Consider the following 20,670-nt stretch of genomic DNA (forward strand, 5'->3'; position numbering starts at 1 on the left):
AAAATAGCCTTTGTCAATGATAAAAAGTATGGGTTTGTCATTGTTGATGATTATAGTCGTTGGACATGGGTAAAATTCCTTAAACACAAGAATGAGTCAAACTCTGTGTTTACAAGTTTCTGCTCAAAAGTGCAAAATGAATTTGACTCTAAAACCATCAGAGTCAGAAGTGATCATGGTGGAGAATTTGAAACAATTTTTTTGAAGAACTTTTTGATTCTAATGGAATATCCCATGATTTCTCCTGTCCTAGAACTCCACAACAAAATGGAGTTGTAGAAAGGAAGAATATGACTCTTCAAGAAATGGCCAGAAATGGCTAGAAGCACTTATGGGCTGAAGCAGTGAACACATCATGTTATATTAAGAATAGAACCTCTATTAGACCTATTCTGGAGAAGACTCCTTATGAACTATGTAAGGGAAGGAAACCCAACATTTCCTACTTTCATCCTTTTGGTTGTTCTTGTTTTATCCTAAATACTAAAGATAATTTGAATAAGTTTGATTCTAAAGCACAAAAATGTATTATGTTGGGATACTCAGAATGATCTAAAAGCTATAGAGTATATAATACAGAAACATTAATTGTGGAAGAATCAATACATGTCAGATCTGATGATAAGCTTGACTCTGAAAAGTCAAAGCTAGTTGAAAAATTTGCAGATTTGGAGATAACACTTGTAGGGTCTGACGGAAGAACTAAAGAACCTAAAGAAGCAGAAAAAGAAATGCTAGATGCACCTGAAAAGTCAATCAATCAAAAGAAATCAATAAATAAATAAATAAATTGTCTCTGAAGAATTGATTATGGGAAACATAGACGAACCTGCCAGAACAAGATCAACCTTCAAAGATTCTAAAGAAACTCTTCTGGGACTAGTATCTCTAATAGATCCAACATCCTGTGAAGAAGCACTTCAAGACAAAGAATGGGTTCTGAAAATGGAAGAAGAACTCGATCAATTTACAAAGAGCGATGTCTGGGATCTTGTACCGAAACCTAAGGGAACCCACGTGATCCGAACCAAATGGGTGTACATAAACAAACTGAATGAAAAGGGTGAAGTAGTCAGAAACAAAGCATGACTGGTGGCACAAGGTTATAGTTAACAAGAAGGTATTGACTACAATGAAACCTTTGCTCCAGTCGTCAGGTTAGAATCTATTCGTTTACTTGTATCTTTTGTTATAAATTACTCCATCAAACTATATCAGATGGATGCCAAAAGTGCGTTTCTAAATGAATATATTTCTGAAAAGGTATATGTTCATCAGCCTCCTGGTTTTGAAAACTCAAAATGTCTAGAACACGTTTTTAAACTGAAAAAATGTCTTTATGGTCTAAAACAAGCTCCCAGAGCTTAGTATGAAAGACTAAGTTCTTTCCTTCTGGAAAATGACTTTATCAGAGGCAAAGTTGATTCTACACTCTTCTGTAAAAACATCAGAAATGACCTCATGATCTGTCAAATATATATTGATGACATAATTTTTGGTTCTGCTAACCCCTCTGTCTGTCAAGAATTTTTCTGAGCTAATGCAGGCTGAATTCAAATGAGTCTGATGCAAGAACTAAAATTATTTTTAGGAATACAAATAAATCAAACATAAAATGCTACTTATGTTTATCAAAGAAAATACATAAAAGACATTTTGAAGAAGTTTGAAATGTCAGAAAGCAAACCAACAAAGACTCCTATGCACCCCACCTGCATTCTGGAGAAAGAAGAGGTAAGTCAAAAGGTTTATCAGAAACTCTATCGTGGTATGATAGGTTCTCTTCTCTATCTGATTGCTACACGTCTAGATATATTATTCAACATTTGTCCATGTGCCAATTTCTAGTCAGATCTAAGGGAATCTCACCTAACTGTTGCTAAGAGAATCCTAAGGTATCTGAAAGGAACACCTAACCTGGGCCTGATGTATAAGAGAACATCAAAGTATATGCTTTCTGGGTATTATGATACAGATTACGCTGGGGACAGATTGGAACGCAAAAGCACATCTGGAAACTGTCAGTTTCTGGGAGGAAACCCTATCTTATGGGCTAGAAAAAGATAATCAACCATTGCACTCTCAACTGCATAAGCAAAATACATTTCAGCTTTATTATGCACCACTCAGATGCTCTTGATGAAGAATCAGCTAGAGGGCCTTCAGATATATGAGAGTAACTTTCCTATCTTTTGTGACAATATTGCTGCCATATGTTTGAGTAAGAACCCTATTCTGCACTCCAGAGCGAAGAACGTAGAAATTAAACATTATTTTATTAGAGACTATGTTCAGAAAGGGGTTATAACTTTAAAATTCATTGATACAGACCACCAATGGGCTGACATATTCACAAAACCCCTAGCTGAAGATAGATTCTCCTTCATTTTGAAACATTTAAACATGGCAGAATGCCCAGAGTGATTCTAAACTTGTGCATTCCTCTGACGTGTCAAAATAGGCTCTAACTTAAATCGATTGTTGGCATCTGGTTCTTTTCTGATACTTCTACCGGTTAGATGTAATTTGAATTAGAAACCCTTTGAATCAAAAATCTCTTAATATTCTTGATGTCAGAAACATCAACACGTGGCCTCTCTAGCGTCTGACCTTAAATCTTTTAGACAACTGTCTAGCACAGAACTCAAGAACCAGACTGTTGAGATCTCCTCGAGCAGTGTGCATATTTTTGGGATAAGGCATCCATCATTAGATGCAATTAATTCTCCTCAAGCATGTCAACTCATAATTATGCGCTAATTAATTATGTTGTTTACTATTCTTTACTAACATTGTCGTTTTGCATGCCACTAATGAGTATATATACTTGTCACAACTCACACTTTCACACTTTTCACTCACAAACCTAAACAAGCCCTTGTGCTCAAACTCTCTCCAAGCATTTCAACATTATCAAGTTCATCAACTTCCTTCGTCAACCTTCAACATATCTTCATCTTCTTCAAATAGATTCCTAACAACAACAGGTCTACAACTACTCCCAACAAATGGAAGCAAATGAACATCATGCTGAAGCTCCACAATAAACCTCTACTGAAACTGCTACAACATCAACCGTTGTCTACAAGGAACCTCACGTCCTTGATCCTCCAGCTCACTCAACCTTGCAACACCCTTTGAGAAACTGGAAGTTCCTTGTGAGTCTCTCGTGGATTTCGAAAACATAAAGCGCAATGGTACTTATCTCACTGAGGAACTAAAGAAACAAGGCTGGGAAAAATATTTTCAGAGACTCTATGATCCCATATACACTTTCCTCGTCAAAGAGTTCTGGAGGTTCGCAGACAGCGATGACCACTACATAGTTTCATATGTTCTGGGTGTGAATATGGTCATCACCGAGAAATCTATTTCCAAGCTTCTGAACATGAAGAAAACTAGGGGCAGAAGGATTTACAACATAGACCCTAGGGCAAGATACATGTCCCAGGAGATTATTCCTACTATCTTCAAACAAAGCTTTGAAGGAATATCCTCTAAGAACAAGGAACTTCACCAAAATCTGAGAGTCTGGTTGAAAATCATTCTGGGTACCATTCACCACCGTCCAGCCTCAAACTCTTTTGACTACATCAACGCATATCAGAAGTGTATCTTGTACTGCCTCCACAAAGGACTCAAGTTGAATCTACCAGCACTACTATTCAAGTATCTGAAGGATTCAATCCGGGATACCAGAAATCACATGAAGCCCAAAAACTACATTCCTCTGGGAAAACTCATCTCTGATGTTCTAATCGAAAGTGGGCTGGTGGATCATCTGATATCCTACAATCTGATGGAAGATGTCACGGTAGAGATTGGAAAGCCTCTGAATGCAAGAAATCTGAAGAGCATGGGAATCATTGATAGAGTCCTGGTCAAGCCAACTCTAGACACCTCCTGGGAAGCTCTGAAAGATCAGAGAAAGATACCCAATGGTCTCTATTTGTTATCCAAAATAGATCCTCCGGAGGTCATCGCCCAATACCTTCAGGACATGGCATCTCAAGGGATGGATATTTCTGAGTTCTCAATGGACCGGCTTCCAGAACAGCCACAAAACTTCATGAAGAGGAAAAGAGAGCCTTCTGAGAAGTTCAAGAAATCTAAGACTCTGAAGCTAGGAGAACCATCTGCAGACAGATTGTCTGTACCTATGGATTCCTTCATCTCAAGTAAGTTTCTACCATCCGAAACTCCCTCTCATTCAAATTTAAAGCAATTATCTTCCTTCCTACCTTAACCTTCTTCCACCTTTACCCCCTCTGAACGTATCATATCATACCCACCTACCTCTGAATATCACAACTCTAACCATTCCTCACCCCCTCCACGACAAATCAACCTCACCACCACAATACTCCCCACATCTGACCTTTTACCTTTGAGTGAATCATTCTCATATCTCTCATCAACCCCCTCTTCACCACCATACTATGATATATCCTCCGACTTCGAATAGCCAGCTAACCTCGATCCCTCATCCCTAACTTTGGCTCAACTACAAGCCATTGCACTATCTAACCCACCTCCATTTATCCCAGATACCTCTATGCCTTCTCCTTCCGTACCTCAAACAAAATCACTCCCTGAACCCCATAGAGAACTACCCTCTGAACCTTCATCTGAACCCCAAACTAAACAACCATCTGAACCCCCAACTGGACAACCCTCTGAACCTCCCACTGAAATCACTCACACCTCACCAGAACCCATCAATCCATCTTCTGAACCTGAACCAACTTTCCCCACCTTGGAAGAGACAATTGCTTTATTTTCTGAATCCTCAACTGTGAAGCTCAGATCATTGTCTGAACAATCCAAGCTAAGTGATAACCCCTCGGAAGTGAGGAATCATTGGAATGGATTTCTCAGATGGATGACATCTGAAGTCTTCAAGTTGAAAGGCCTCTCTGTACAAGTCAGAAATGACTACGTCAGAGACGCTGATGTGAGGCTAGAGGATCGTTTGGCCAGAGAAGCTGAAGAGAAAACACGCTAGGAAGCTAAAGAAAAATAAAGACTGGAAGTTGAAGAGCAAGCTAGAAAAGAAGCCAAAGAAAAGGCCGCCGCTGAGGCTGCTGCTGCTGAAGCCAAAGCCAAGGTTGATGCTAAAGAAGCAGTACACATTACTGCGGAAGAAGCTGCCAAGGCAAAGGAAGTGGCTCTGACTCAAGGTGAGACCTCTAACTCGAATCTAGCTCCATTGGTGCTCAAGACTCTGGCAGAACTCTAGAAGAAACAACAGATTGTAAAGGCCAGATTGGATCAACATGACTCTGTCAACTCCAGTATTCAAAATCTCCTGACTCAGCTGCTTCAGAGGATGTCGTCTCCTCCTAACCCTTAGGCACCTTAGGATTTCTGCTGTGTTTTTTTGTTCTTTTAAGTGTTTTTAGCTTCTAAGTTTGTTTTCCTTATATGTACCTGTTTTCTTTATCCAATGAAGTTTTATCTTGCTATTTTTGTTTCTTGTTTGATTCTTTCCGAGTTTGACAAAAAGGGGGAGAAATAATTAAACATCCTTATGATGAAATTAATATCTAAACCTCATAATGCACTGCTTACATTCCAAACATCTAAAAAATTTGTGCAGTCTAAGTTCTTGCAGGAAGTATCTGAGTAAAACATCTGAGAAACAAGCTAAGTAACATAAGAGACTCTGGTAAGAAACTCTAAACCTTATAAAGTATCAGATTTAGGGGGAGCTTGATTATCTCAGGGGGAGTCACAATATATTTGACTCTGAAATTACCTTCCTTTAATTGTTATGAAGTATCATTGTTTCATCAATAGTCTGAAGTTTTGTCATCATCAAAAAGGGGGAGATTGTTAGAACAAGATTTTGGTTCTGCAACTTTTCTCTAAGTTTTGATGATAATAAAGGATGAAACATTTTGGTACCCTAATAAAATTCACCAAGTGTGCAGGACTCTAACAAAAAATGAATCTGATGAAACAACATCCAACGTCACATAAGTCCAAAACAACTTACTTGAAGCTAAAAGTACTCGCTCTGACATCTGAAGACTTTGATATTCTGCATCTGAAGAATCCGACACATGTATTCTTTATGATCATTACATCTGAAGAATGTCAAAGTAGAGATCAATAAAGAACATCTAAAGAAAACCTCAGGCAACTATCTTAAGAATACAAGATCAAAGAGAAGTATTTGAATTTTGCGCACTCTAATTCATGCCCAACAAATCAAATCAAGACTTAACAACGAAGTATTCCGAAAATGGTATAAACTTATATATGGAGAAAATTGAATACTTCCCTAAAACTGTTATGGAAAGGACAACAAAATTAATGTTATTAAATCTCATTATGGACAAGATATCAGCATTAATGCTACATTCAACGGTATCATCTCCAAGCTCTATAAAAAGGCCCAACCATCATCATACCAACACACGAAGCTATCCTACAAGAATTTAGTACATCAAAATTCAATCTTTCACTAGTTCTTGTTTTTACATTATCACACGAGTTGTTGCTCTTAGTGTGAAACTCAATTGCTTTAACTGTGTTAATATTGCTTACCTAGAAGTACTAAACACCTTCTTGTATTTCTAAAATAGTTATTGTGATGTTCCTCAAGTGACTTGTGAAGTCTGTAGACTTGAGAGGGCTAAGAGATCACTGTACTCTTAGACGTTGTTGTAATCTTTCTAGATTATTGGATTAAGTCCTTTTTGAAGGCGAAATTACCTTGGTATGGTGGACTGGAGTAACTTTGAATTTCAAGTGAACCAGGATAATTTATGTGTTGTTTGTCTTTAATTTATGTGTGTGTAGAAACTCCAAAAGTTTTTATTAACTATGAAAATAATTCAAACTCCCCTTTCTTGTTTTTCTCTACCTTCAAATAATACTCATGCGAGAAAAGAACAATCAAAACGATTCTCGTTGAGTACAATGGATGTGAGGGGTGCTAATACATTCCCCTTGCATAACCGACTTCCTTACCCATTTTCTCTTCCCCTGAATTTTATCGACGTTTTCCCTTTCCTTCGGGAATAAATAAAGTTCGATGGCGACTATGTTGAATCTTTGAGCGTGTGATGCGCTCATGTATTTTTCGCGTAGCTTCAGTTCAAATAAAGATGAGTATTATATGGATGTGTGTTGGATGATTTAAGAGCAGGATTTGTATTCTTTTTTTATTTTAATTTTTTTATTAGCATTTTATTTAGTATTATTGAACTTTAGTCAAAATAAGTGTATTATGTTGTTTTACGTTTTACCACTTAGACCTTTTTTGTATTTATTATTATTATTATTATTATTATTATTATTATTATTATTATTATTATTCTTATTATTATTATTTATTTCATTATTTATCCTTTATTAAGGTTAGATATATCAAAAGATTAGTAACATTTTTAATACATTTTTTTAGGAAAATATTTTTATTTATTTTATGATATTTTAATTTGTTGTTTTTATTTTCAATTATTACTATTTTTTTATTGTTATTATTATTACTTATTTTATTATTGAATGATATTTTATTATTTTTTCCCCTCTAATTTTAGACATTTAAAAATTAATAATTCGGTCGTCTTAAAACTTTTTGTTATGCATATTAAAACCTGGATTAAAATGAGAATAGGGGAATGCACATCTTTCTGCTCGTCGAATAAATGAGTGAGTACATGCATACACCCCCTTTTGCGATTAGTATTTCATTTTTCTTTTTTGATTAGTTTCATTATTTAATTAGTAATTAATTAATTTTTATTATTTGTTTATTTTGATTGTTATTTAATTAATTATTTGATTGATTGCTATGTGGATTTGATTTGATTATTTGTTTAATCAATTTCTACACTTTTAGATTAATTAGGCAATCCCTGTCATATTGCACATGTAAGTAATTTCACTAACCTTGCCACAATTTCTAACCACTTTCAAAATCAATTTATCCATTCAATTTCAAAATTAACTTCAAACCATTTCACTAAAATTTCAATCAATTTCAATTTCAAACCATTTTTACCAACATGAGTGTTTGATCCAATATCAAGTATCTCTTTCACTCACTTCAAACTCTTTTTATGATCTACTTCAAACATTTGATCCAACGTCAAGTGGTTCGTCTTCAAAATCTTTTTCACGATAAATAATTCGATTGAAAAAGGATTGGGGTGTAAGTAGTTTTCTTCTCCTTTCCTGAATGTCCATGTGATGGCCGCATTTAGGCAACCATTTGAACATTCGTCAATCGCATCAAAACACTTTTAAATAACTGAATCAAATTAATTCTTTCGTGAACAAAAAAGGATTAGGGCGGAAGTAATTTTCTCCTCTATTGCCTTAGTATTCGTGTGATGGCCACATTTAGTCCACCATTCGAATACTCGTCGCCCGTCAAAGAAACACGACTTGATTCTTCATACAAATTTCATAAATAATCCGATTGAAAAAGGATTGGGGAGGAAGTAATTTTCTCCTCCTTTTCCGAAGTGTTCATGTGATGACCACACTTAGTCTACCGATTTAACATTTGTAAGTCACTCAAAAACATTCAAACACATCAAACTTGCTTTTTTCACCCTTGCGCGACTTTGAATTTTTTTTTTAGAAACGAGTAAGCTTAATCTATATCGACGTGAAACAAACAAAGACTTCAGCCTCCAAGAGCGAGTAGAAAGTAAAGGTTTAATCATTCGATATGTCTAAAGCATCACTCTTTAAAAGCAACCAACAAATAGTTCTTTTCTACAAAGAACTTTGTAGCCTTGTGTTCTCCATCGCACCTGGAGATACGTAGGAGCAGGATTTTGAAATCTTGTCAGACACCTTAATGAAAAATCCTAAAAATATTTTCTCTTTTTCTCGTTCAATAAGTAGAAGATCACAAACTAACGATAGCTAACATTCAATCGCAAGTTTAACTAAAAGATTCTCGTTGAGTACAACGGACGTGAGAGCTTTATCGACTTTTTTGCTTTCCCTCTTTAGGAATAAATAAAATTAGGTTGCGACTTTGTTCGAATCATTTTTCCACAAGCGTGCAAACGCCCTGCGAAGGATAGCATTTTTCAAGATGTGACAACACCTCTAAAAACTCATCTTCAGTTTTTCAGTTTTTAAAACGTAAAAGCACATACTATTCTTCTTGTTAAGGTCATGAGTTCGAACCTTGGGAAAAGCAAAAATATATTAACTTAAAAATTATTTTGTAATTTTGAAATATATTATTTATTTAAATCTTATATAGTATTATTTATTTTTCTTGAAATAATTTTTGAAATATTAAAAAGAGATAAAAACTTTGATATAATTTTTGATATAATGTCTCTAAAATAATTTTAGTTCATTTTTATTTTAAAAACTTAAATAGTATAATATTTTTTTATCATATTACTTACAACAAAGAACACTACCATTTTTTTATAATCAAAAAATGGAAATAATTAGAGCACTATGGGTGCTCTAACCCTTACAACTAAGACAACAATCCCAAAGAACAAAAGAAGAATCACAAAAGACATTCAATAGGAGCAACATAAAAATCTTGGAAATTGCAATTACGATTATGATTTCTTCCAATAACACTCCACCTCCAAGCTGTCATTTTGATAGTTAAAACTATTTCATTCACATTGCACACTTACCCTCGAAATATCATTTTATTCCTCTTTGTCCATATGTTCCTAACAGTAGCCCACCAAATGATCCATTCATTCCCTTCTTTCACCCTCTTTGACAGCTCTTTCTTGAATAGTTTGAAGCAATTCCAACTAGATTGATCCACCACAATAGAAATCACAATCCATTTTTCCACCCCTTTCCAAATATTCCTATACATTTGACAATGGAACAAAATATGATGGATATTCTCATCCTCCAAGAAATAGATAACATAAGGTAAACTATGGTTGTTAACCAAAATTCCTCTTATATTGAGTTGGTCTCTACTTGGTAATCTATTGAGGAACAACCTCCAACCAAAAAGCTTGATTTTTGGTAGTATTTTGTTCCTCCAAACATCAGACAAATCCTCTAATAAGGGCGTCTCCAAGTCTGCAGAATTATCAGTCAGTTGATGCAACTGCTCATAACAACTCTGAACTGAAAAGTTTTTTGATGGATTGCTTTTCCAAATAAATATTTTCAGTTTTCTCCAAAGTAGGATAAGTATTTGACACCACAAAATACCAAGAACAAGGAGAGAAAGGCACAAGGATTTTTATCCTGGTTCGCTTGAAATCAAAGCTACTTCAGTCCACCCGCCAAAGTAATTTTGCATTATATACAATGACTTTTAATCCATTATAACCAAACATATTACAGAAAAATCACAAAGAATAAATTTCTTTATTTTCTCAACGATTCGACTATAACCTAGTCTCCTTAAGAAAATACAAACAAACAAGTTTGAATACAACTTTTTGTGTTACAAGTTGCTTCTACACAAGAAGATTTTACACAAATGAAATACAAACACTTAAACAAAGGAATTCACAATTTTAGTGCGTTTTCACATAGAAATCAGTCTTGTAAAAATTGTTGTAGTAACTTTATTCAAGTCTCTAAGTCCAACTTATATAGCATAAGAAAGGGACTGTTGGAGGGTAATTTCGAGATACCAAAAAGAAACTGTCCACTAACGGATTAGTGATAGATATGAAGAATAGTATTGTCCTTCGCCCATGTTTTCAGGTAGTGGAAGAAATATTTTCGATTTGTACCATGTACTATTTTATCATGTATCCACTATGATCTTATCTTCAAGTTCATTATCTTTTGATGAAAATTTAATGAAGCATGAAAAGAAGAAACACAAAGCTGAAATCAGAATCTTTAGAATCTTCAGTCAGAACCTTGACCATGTCAGTATCTGGCTTGATATCTTCAAAGTCTTCAGCTAAGTAACACAACTTCAGAAGCTTCCCATTCTTCAAAAGTTTGATAACCAGAGTCACATCCAGAAGCAGAAGCGGAGAGAACATAGCAGTAGCAACATAGCGTCTTTCCATAACTACTCAGGAGTGAATCAACACATAAGCATAAAGAACATTGCAGCAACAACATGACGTCTTTCAGAATTTCTTAAGCGTGAATCAGTGCAGAAGTAGAAAAAACATTGTTGCAGCAACATAGTATCTTTCAGAACTTCTCATGAGTGATACAATGCAGAAGCAGAATTCAAAACAAATGTTCAGAAACTGATGACGTTGCACGTCATAAATCAGAATCAGAACTAACTGTTAAAACTACACAATAACAAACCATTAGAGTACCAAAATTATTCTCACATAATACTATATTGCTATCATCAAAATTCAAAGGTATAGATGCATAACCAAATCTTATTCTAATATATATATATATATATATATATATATATATATATACATATATATATATATATATATATATATATACACACACACACACACACACACACATAACAATTGTCTCTCTCAAAACAAAACCCTAACATCTATCTCACTCGTCTCTCTCATATATCCTAATCTCCATTAACATTTTGATAACCTTGCCTTGTGTTTGGAGAAATTCCAGCTACCTTCTCCGTCGAATTTTCTCTTTTGAAATTTTTTGGCTAACAGATGGTTCAATAGTTTATGTTTTCAAATCTGTTTAAAAGTTAACTTAATATGAGTGAATGTATAACCTAAGAAGTGAACTATGTTGGTTATGTATCATTGTTTATTTTTCAATAGTTTCTTTCATCCTGTTTGTAGGATAATATGACATGTATAACTTAATATGAGTGAAATTTTTGTTGGTTTATGGATTATAGATGTGAACTTTATGCATATGTTATAATTACAATGTCATGCTAATACATTTTGACTTGTCAAGAAATCCGATATTAAGGGTGTGGTTCACAAATGGTTCGTGTTGCAATGAAGAAAAAATATAACGAGGATGATGCTAGAGTTAGTGCTGCAGACTTGTGTGAAAGACTCAGAATGACATCCATTCGAATTTAACACAAGTTTGCAGCTCTCACTTCAGCTTCATTCTCCTTTCGTTGTAGATGTCATTCTGGGACAGGTATGTTCGTGAAACATTTTATGAGTTGATATATTTTTGTTGCTGATAAAAGTTATTTGTTGTTAGATAAAAGTTATAAGTTGTATGTGGTTGATGATGTTGTTGTTGTTAATAAAAGTTGTTTGTTGTATCTTGTATGTTGTTTGAGGTTTGTTGTTGATGAATGTTATTGTTAAGGTTTGTTATGAGTTTATTATATCTTATGTGGTTTGAGTGTTTTTCCAACCTCTTATCAAATATATTACTATTCGGATTGAATTAGAAAATTATAATATGAGATATTAAGATATATTAGAAAATAAATTACACTTATTAGTGTTATACAAGATTTATTCAGTTCATTATCCGCATTTCGCTCTTTAACGGTTAGAGTTTGGTTTAATGTTTCTAGTTCTTCAACCGTCCATTTATCCTCTTCTAATTTTGTTTGTAAAGTGAATAATATTTTGTAAAATGAACTGGAGGTGAAGTAAGGGGAGGTTGAAGAACTAGGAGTACCGAAACAAAATATAATCGTTAAAGAACGAAATACGGATAATGGATTGAAGAAATCTTGTATAACATTGATTAGTGTAATTTGTTCTTCTAGTATAATTTAATTTGTCATCCAACGGTTGTTTAGCACAACCGTTGTTAAATGTTAAACGTTAGAATTTCATTATAATTGTTTAATATAACTGTTGTTATAAGTAACACTAATTTAAAATTATAATCATAATCACATGACTGTTGTAAAAAACATCATACTTATAATCATTCTTATTTCATCACGGTTGATCAACAATTATAATATCTATTTTTCAACCGTAATAAAATAACTTTTAGTCTTCCTTAGGTTCCGGGAATTGGCCTTCTTGAATTCACATGTTAAACTATGAATAATTTGACTATTTTCTTAATCGTGCGTGGTAGGTGACATGTTATAGAAGCTTGAGAGAATATATCTCTCTCTAATACGATATTTATTAGTATTAGTTAAATGTTTTTGAGGAGAAAAAACAAAGAGTAGTAACATGTTTTCTGAAACACGGCATCAATTTGATAATGATTGATAAGTTAACAAATCAAACCTCGACTAAAGAGTTTTATGGTTCAATTCTTCAAGTGGAATTTGATTATTATTAGTATTATCTTTTGTTTCATAGTGGACTTTCACTATCATAACTCATAAGCCAGCTATGACCGAAGGAAATTATAGCATGGTCTGAGGTGGAATACAGCAAAATTATATCCATTTCAAATACTCTAATTCGTTGAAAATTATAAGTTGGAATATGACGACACAAAGACCATGATACCAAAAAAAAAGTTACATAATAAACTACACACATTTACTATATAACATGACCGCATACAAAACATGAATCAAAGCAGCATCAATTGCTTAATGTGATCTCAAAGAAAAAGGTAACAACTACCAAATTCACGATATTAACAACACCGTATTCGAGGATAATTATATTGAATATAAGTGATAATTGGTTTTCAGTGTTATTTTTTATTATTGGTATGATTTTTACATATAAATCATACTTACAAATAAATACAAAATAAATAAAAATTAATATAAAATAAATAAAGATTCTATCACACCTCCGTAGTCGAAGTGGGAGGTCGATGGATGCTTAGACTTGATTGAAAATCATCAAAGAGAACTTTAGAGAAACCTTTGACGAAGATATCAGCAATCAAATGTCGGGAAGGAACATGAAGAATGTGAGACTGGCCACAAGTCACTTTCTCCCGAACAAAGTAAACGTACATCTCAATGTGTTTAGTAAGCTGATGTTGAACAAGATTAATGGATAAGTATATAGCACTAATATTGTCATAGTACACCAGAGTAACATAGGAAAGAGGAAAATGTTGCTCCAAGAGAAGGTTGCAGAGTCAACATGATTATGAAACCACATTAGCAACGCCTCAGTACTCAGCCTCTGCACTGGAACAAGAAAGTATGAGTTGTCTTTTGGAAGACCATGAAATTAGGTTGTTCATAGAAAAACACAATAACCATAAGTAGATCGACAGGTGTCCGAACATCTACCTCAGTCAACATTTGTGTAGGAAACAGGCTTCTCAACCGGAGAAGGATAGAGATGCAAACCGTATTATAAGGGGCCCTGAACATAACGTATGATATGTTTCAATGCAAACATGGGCTCGGTGCAGAGAGCATGCATGTGAAGACACACATGCTGGATAACATTAGAGATGTCAGGACGAGTAAATGTGAGATACTGCAAAGCACCGACATGACTCTGATATAATGTATGATCATCATATGGGGTGTCGACAAAGGTATTGAGCTTGTATTTGGTGTCAACTTGAGTTGTAGAAGGTTTGCATTAGGCCATGTCAGCTCGAGCAATAATATTGTTGGCATATATACTTTAACTAAGAAAAAGACCATCTGCATGTATGGTCACTGCAATACCCAGAAAATAGCTCAGTGGTCACATATCTTTCATAGCAAACTCGAAGGCAAGAATCACCATGATAGATTTGCATAAGCATGAGATGAATTGATGAGGATGATTTCATCAACATACAGTAATATGTAAGCCATGTCAGAGCCACGTCGGTAGATGAAGAGAGAGGGAGAGAAAGAGAGAGAGAGAGAGAGAGAGAGAGAGAGAGAGAGAGAGAGAGAGAGAGATCTGAGGTGTTATGCTGAAATTCAATGGTGGAGACATAATCAGTGAAACATTGGTACTAGGCACGAGGCGCTTGCTTCAAATCATAGAGAGATTTACGCTAGACGCACACATAATCTGGATGATGAGGATCATGGAAACCAAGTGGCTAATACATATAGACAATTTCATGAAGATCACCATGTAGAAAGACATTCTGAACATCTAATTGATGAATGAGCTAGGACTTGGAGAGAGCAATGGTGAGAATAGTGTGAATGGCCGTGAGTTTCACCACAGGGATGAAAGTCTCATCACAATCCACTCATGCATTTTGAAACCTGCCATCACCTATAAGACGAGCTTTGTAATACTCAAAATAACCATTAGATTTCTTTTTATGCCTGAAAACCCACATACAACGAATAATGTTAACACCACAAGGTCGAGGAACTAAATGCCACATATTATTTCTAATAAGAGTATTAAATTTAGAATGCATTACGTATTTTCAATTAGGGTCGGAAAGGGAAAGTTTATGGTTTTTGGGAAGATGGGAGATGGTTGAATCATTAATGGTAACAGGTTGATTAAAGAGTTTCCTATCTTTATAAATTTCCCTCATGATGAGAGTAGCCATGGTTCAAGTAGGAGGTACATATTGGGTTGGTGGTGTAGGTGAGGGAGATGTATCCAGGTGATTCGACGAGGATGGGAGGGGAGCGGCTGGGGAGGCTAGTGATATATGGTGAGGGTCGGGTCTAGGTGAGTGTCTGAGAGGACCGTCTGGTGGAGACTCTAAAGATGGGTGAGATGACCGATGTATAAGATAGGGGTTTAAAGCATCAATGAAAATGTCGTATGTAGAGGCATGTGTGGATGACACGTGCGTAGAAGGAAACTGGGTCTCATCAAAGATGACACACTGCGAGATGATGGATTTTCTTTGTGACAAATAAAAATATTTATAACCTCTATGATTAAGGGGATACCCTAAGAAAATACACGGAGTCGAGCGTGGCTGTAATTTGTTGATGGTAGTTGGGGGAAATGATGGATAACAAAGACAACCAAAGACATGAAGTTGTGTCTAAGAGGGATCACGATGATATAGAAGTTTGTTAGGAGAGAGTTTAGACATAGTTTTCTAGGAAATAATGTTAAGAAGATATGTAGCAATTTGAAGTGCATGATGTCAAAATGAGGGAGGGACGGATGCATGAGCGAGAAGAGTGTGAATCATGTTGCTAATGGTGTGTATTTTTCATTCCCCTTGCCATTTTGTGATGAAGTGTGAGGGCAAGAGAAGCGAAAAATGAGACCATTAACAACACAATAATTATGAAAAGATATATTCTCATATTCTCGCTCATTATCACATTGAAAACATTTGATAGTTTGAGAAAATTGTGTGCGATTTGATTTGAGAGATAAGTGAATATTTCAAAAACTTAAGATTTATTTGTTAGAGGAATCGTCCATAGAGAATCGGGAAAAACTAAAACATAATAGTGATGGCCAGCTTAACTCAAAACTGGTGATGTTCATAAATCACTAGGTAAAATATCAAAGCATGCCACAATAACATTATTGAATGAAATAAAAGGAAACCTAACATGTTTTCCAAGCACATAAGAAGCGTAAATTGTCATATAATTCAAAGGTTTATAACTAATGAACTTATTACTATGTGAAGCTAACAGAAATATACCTGAACGCATCACACGCTCGAACATACAACAGAGTTTCCCTCGAACTTTATTTATTCCAGAAGGAAAGCGAAAACATCGATAAAACTCAGGGGAAAGAGATAACTGGGTAAGGAAGTTGGTTATGCAAGGAGAAGGTATTAGCACCCCTAACATCCATGGTACTCCATGGGAACCGTTTTGATCGTTCTTGCTTGAATGGGTGTTACATTTAAGGTTACTCGAAAAATAATAAGGGAAAAGGGAAATAGATAGAGTGCTCAGTGAGGATTAGGATCCTCATGCCTACGTATTCTTATAGTGCAATAAGGAATTCAGAGCTCCGTAGTTCATAGAACTAGTGGTGGGAGGTGAAAGGAAGTGTGATAAAGGTATCGTATGAACCAAAGGATTATGATTTAAACTCCAAAAAGGGAAGAAATCTGAACCCAAGTGTAAAACTAATGTTGACCAATATGTGGGCTAGCCGGAAGCGTTCACCACTATATATGGTATAGCCGAAAACAAGGAGAATTAAGTGTTTGTGTACGAGACAAACAACTCTAGATTCACAAGCTTACACAAGATGAAGCTTAAAGAGATAGTGTATTTGACTCAAAGAATAGGGTATATCACATGAAGTCAATGCAGGTAGGATATGAATGCATTATGGAGATGAATGAAATGATAGGAAAAGTAACCAAAGTCATAGAAATGAAGGTTTTGGTAAAAGTGACTGAAATGGTGTAATTTGATACCAAAGGTAATGGTATACTGGAATCCATAGAAGAAGCGGAATTTGTACCATAGAGGGAAACAACGTCTTAGCCAAAAAATAAGGAATAAAATCTTTGTGTACGAGCCAAACAACTCTAAGTACAAATACGGATTGCCGCTATATCGTCCTAAAAGGGTATATATGGAATTCCAAAGAAAATTGTATTTGATTTCAAAGAAATAGTATGCCGCTGAGGTGAGTGGTTTATAATTGAAGGTAGATAATGAAACATGAGAGATATGAATGATGCCCTAAGGCAGAAGGAATAATTCGGATTATGCTCGCCAAGGATTCGCATCCTCGTGCCTACATATTCTCATTATGCAATGAGAAAGTTAGAGCATTCGTTGTTCGTGGAACTACGAGAACAAAGAGAGATTGAAAGTGATGAAAAGTATAACTTGTACCAACATAAGGGTAACAAAAGGTATTTGTCTAAGCAACGGGGACTCACAAGACAAACCAAATTTCAAAGGTAAACTGCAATGGAAACAAAGAGAGAGATATTTGTCTAAGCAATAGGGACTCATAAGTCAAACACCACTTCAAGGATTGATTACAGTACTGTATATTATAAGGACTATTGTATCACTTGCTGGGCAAAAATCAATTTGGAATAAAAGAAGAATAGTATCTTGGATCCATGAAGGAAATAGACTCTGAACCGAAGACTAAATAGGCTTCTTTGCCAAAAAATAAGGAATAAAATGTTTGGATACGAGCCAAACAACTCTTGGTTCACAAGGTGGACTGACATTATATCGTCATCAAAGGATATACATGGGGTCCAAGGAAGAGTGATATTGTTTGATTTCAAAAGATGGTATTGGTTGATGAATGAAGAATGTGAATAATATAGGATTAATAAATAGGGAAGCTCATGGAGAATCTGAATTCTTGTGCCTACATATTCTCACCGTGCAATGAGAAAGTCAGAGCTTTCGTAGTTCGGCCTACTAGGGCTGACAACAAGATGATTGAGGCAAGATATATGATTGATGATGAAATATGGAGAGTGCTTGACAGTCATTTGATGTGAATCACACTAAATTCTATGAATGAGGGCGAATGCTTTGAATAGCTAGGGCCTACGCCTCGTACGCAAAGTCACTCTAGACAAGTGCCATACCCCGATTTTGGTCCTGAATTTTTTATTTTTATTTGGCACTTGGCCTAAAATTCATTTGCATACATTCATTCCCAAATCCATTTTTTATTGATAGACATTGGTCATTATCTAGCTTCTTGATCATGGTGTTTTTTTATTATAAAATGGATTTTAATTATTTGACTTTTTTTTATTTTTATTTTATTTTCAATTTGATTTTAATTTCGAATTAAGTTTAATTCCAAATTTCAATTTAATCTTAATTATTTATTTTACTAATGATTCAAACTCTAATTGATTTTAATTTCCAAATGAATGTTAGAGTTGATATCAAAGTAATTTTAATGAATTATAGATTAATTTGATTTTAATTTGGTTTTTTGCTGATTTGTTATTATTACTTAAATTGATATTTAGATTAGTCTTGGATTATTCCTAAAAATCCATATCCATTTTTATAATCAAATATCCAATAACCCAACTCTATTTTTAAATCCATATCCAAAATCCATATCCATTTCCATAAGCTACAAAGTCATGCTCCAAATTACATTTCACAACATTTTCTCACAAGTACATCATATTACATAGATCCTACAAGTACAATCCTAATGAACATGAACAATTGAGAAATATATTGTTCATAATATGTGTTAGGAGAAGAGACTTCATCAATTTTGTTTACAAGTGAGTGTTCCAAAAACTTGACACATGCTGCAAAAACGTGAAACCAAGTTCAACGTTACCATTGTTTGCACATGCTGCTATGACGAAATTCCAAGAAATAACATCCTTGTCAATAACATCATAAAATGCCCCTCAACAGAATTCATTGAATAACCACAAGGTTCAAAATCAAAGTCACAAATTTCAGAATTTGGAAGAATTTTCCTAATGCCAAAGTTGACGGTCATCTCGGCAGCCGAACCTGTTTGTTCTTTAAAAAAAACGGAGGCTTTCTCTCGGTCTAAGCCGGTCATACACATCTCGAGTGTGTAGACAGAATCTTCTGAGCTCACGGAATCAGAAGAGGCACAGTAGACATGCCAATTCTGCGTTTCTTCTAACCGCCGTCACCCAAAATTCAGAATGAAGCACTTGCAGTTACGGTATCACCTGAAACCAATAAAGAAGCACATCCAGATTCAAGTACTGTGAGAGACACATGCATAGAGGTAAAAACCGTTCAAGAAAGCCTGTGGAAGTTTTGAAAACAACAAACATAGATTCTGTTTCTGCTGTTGCTGTTGCTACTTCATCAATCTTATCAATGACTAAAAATAGCACTAGTCTTGATACTGATATTAACACTACAGCACTCACCCCAACCTCTCATCGTGATAGTACTACTTACCATTATCCTCCACAAAACTCTTCTTATGATTCTTCTCATCTTCAACGCCCTTTCCTCTACCACAATAACCCCCCATCTTCAAGGCCTAGTCTCTCATTTCAAGACATCAACACTAGTGCTCCCATGTTTCTTGACGGTTCTGGTTCTTCCTCTCACAATAACAACAACACTGAAGCAGGAACACGATGAGCCATCAGTTCACAGAGATTAACACTAATCCATGTTATGTTAATCAACAAGGAAGGGTTAGAATTTCACCTTATCACAACATTCAACAATAAAGCTCACCTCCTGCAACAAGTCAGCTTCCTGTCCAAAACAGATCCAACATCAAATGGTCATACAAAAGCATAAATGACAAACCAAAACCAAAGCATAATAACCTTACAATCAACCTTCAATATTGATCCAACGTTCAACAATTGATAACCGGTTTTTCCGACTGAGTGTCTAACAGAATTCAATTTCAATTCAACCAATTCCTAACCAACAACCTATATATTTCATCATAACTGATTCATTCACTTGGAACTCACTCACATTTCATACCCTGAAAAACCTATCATCCATCATCTCCAACTCTGATTTCATTTTCACCTGCAACCTCGCACCAGAAAAACCAGATTGTCATATGGGTCAAGCCTCTCACAAATGATTGTTACTTAAAAAGAGAGCCTGATACACCGCCTCCACTCTACAGTTTTGTTGATGATACTGATGTTGTTTGGGGAGCTAAAATGAAAGCCTGCATCTCACATTACTCTGACCAGCTGCTTTGAAAGGGCAAAGATGTTTGGGTTATGAATGTAGCACCTGAAAATGGGCCAAACACACTCAAGATCATATATGACATAGGGCTTTTAGGAACAGTTCAAAACTGGTGAAGCATTTTCAACGTACCCTCGTACTTATGATCTACTCCATGCAAAAGAAGGCAGATTTCATACCAGGTTACCCTAATCTTCAATCCCAGTTGATTTGCACGCTTCACAAGGTAGCTCGCTCAAACGACCCTAAAACTCCAGCTGAGGTCCATGAACGGACTCATCATTTTCGTAGCA

This window comes from Lathyrus oleraceus, chromosome 7 (assembly GCF_024323335.1).
Source record: "Lathyrus oleraceus cultivar Zhongwan6 chromosome 7, CAAS_Psat_ZW6_1.0, whole genome shotgun sequence".
Lineage (NCBI taxonomy): Eukaryota > Viridiplantae > Streptophyta > Magnoliopsida > Fabales > Fabaceae > Lathyrus > Lathyrus oleraceus.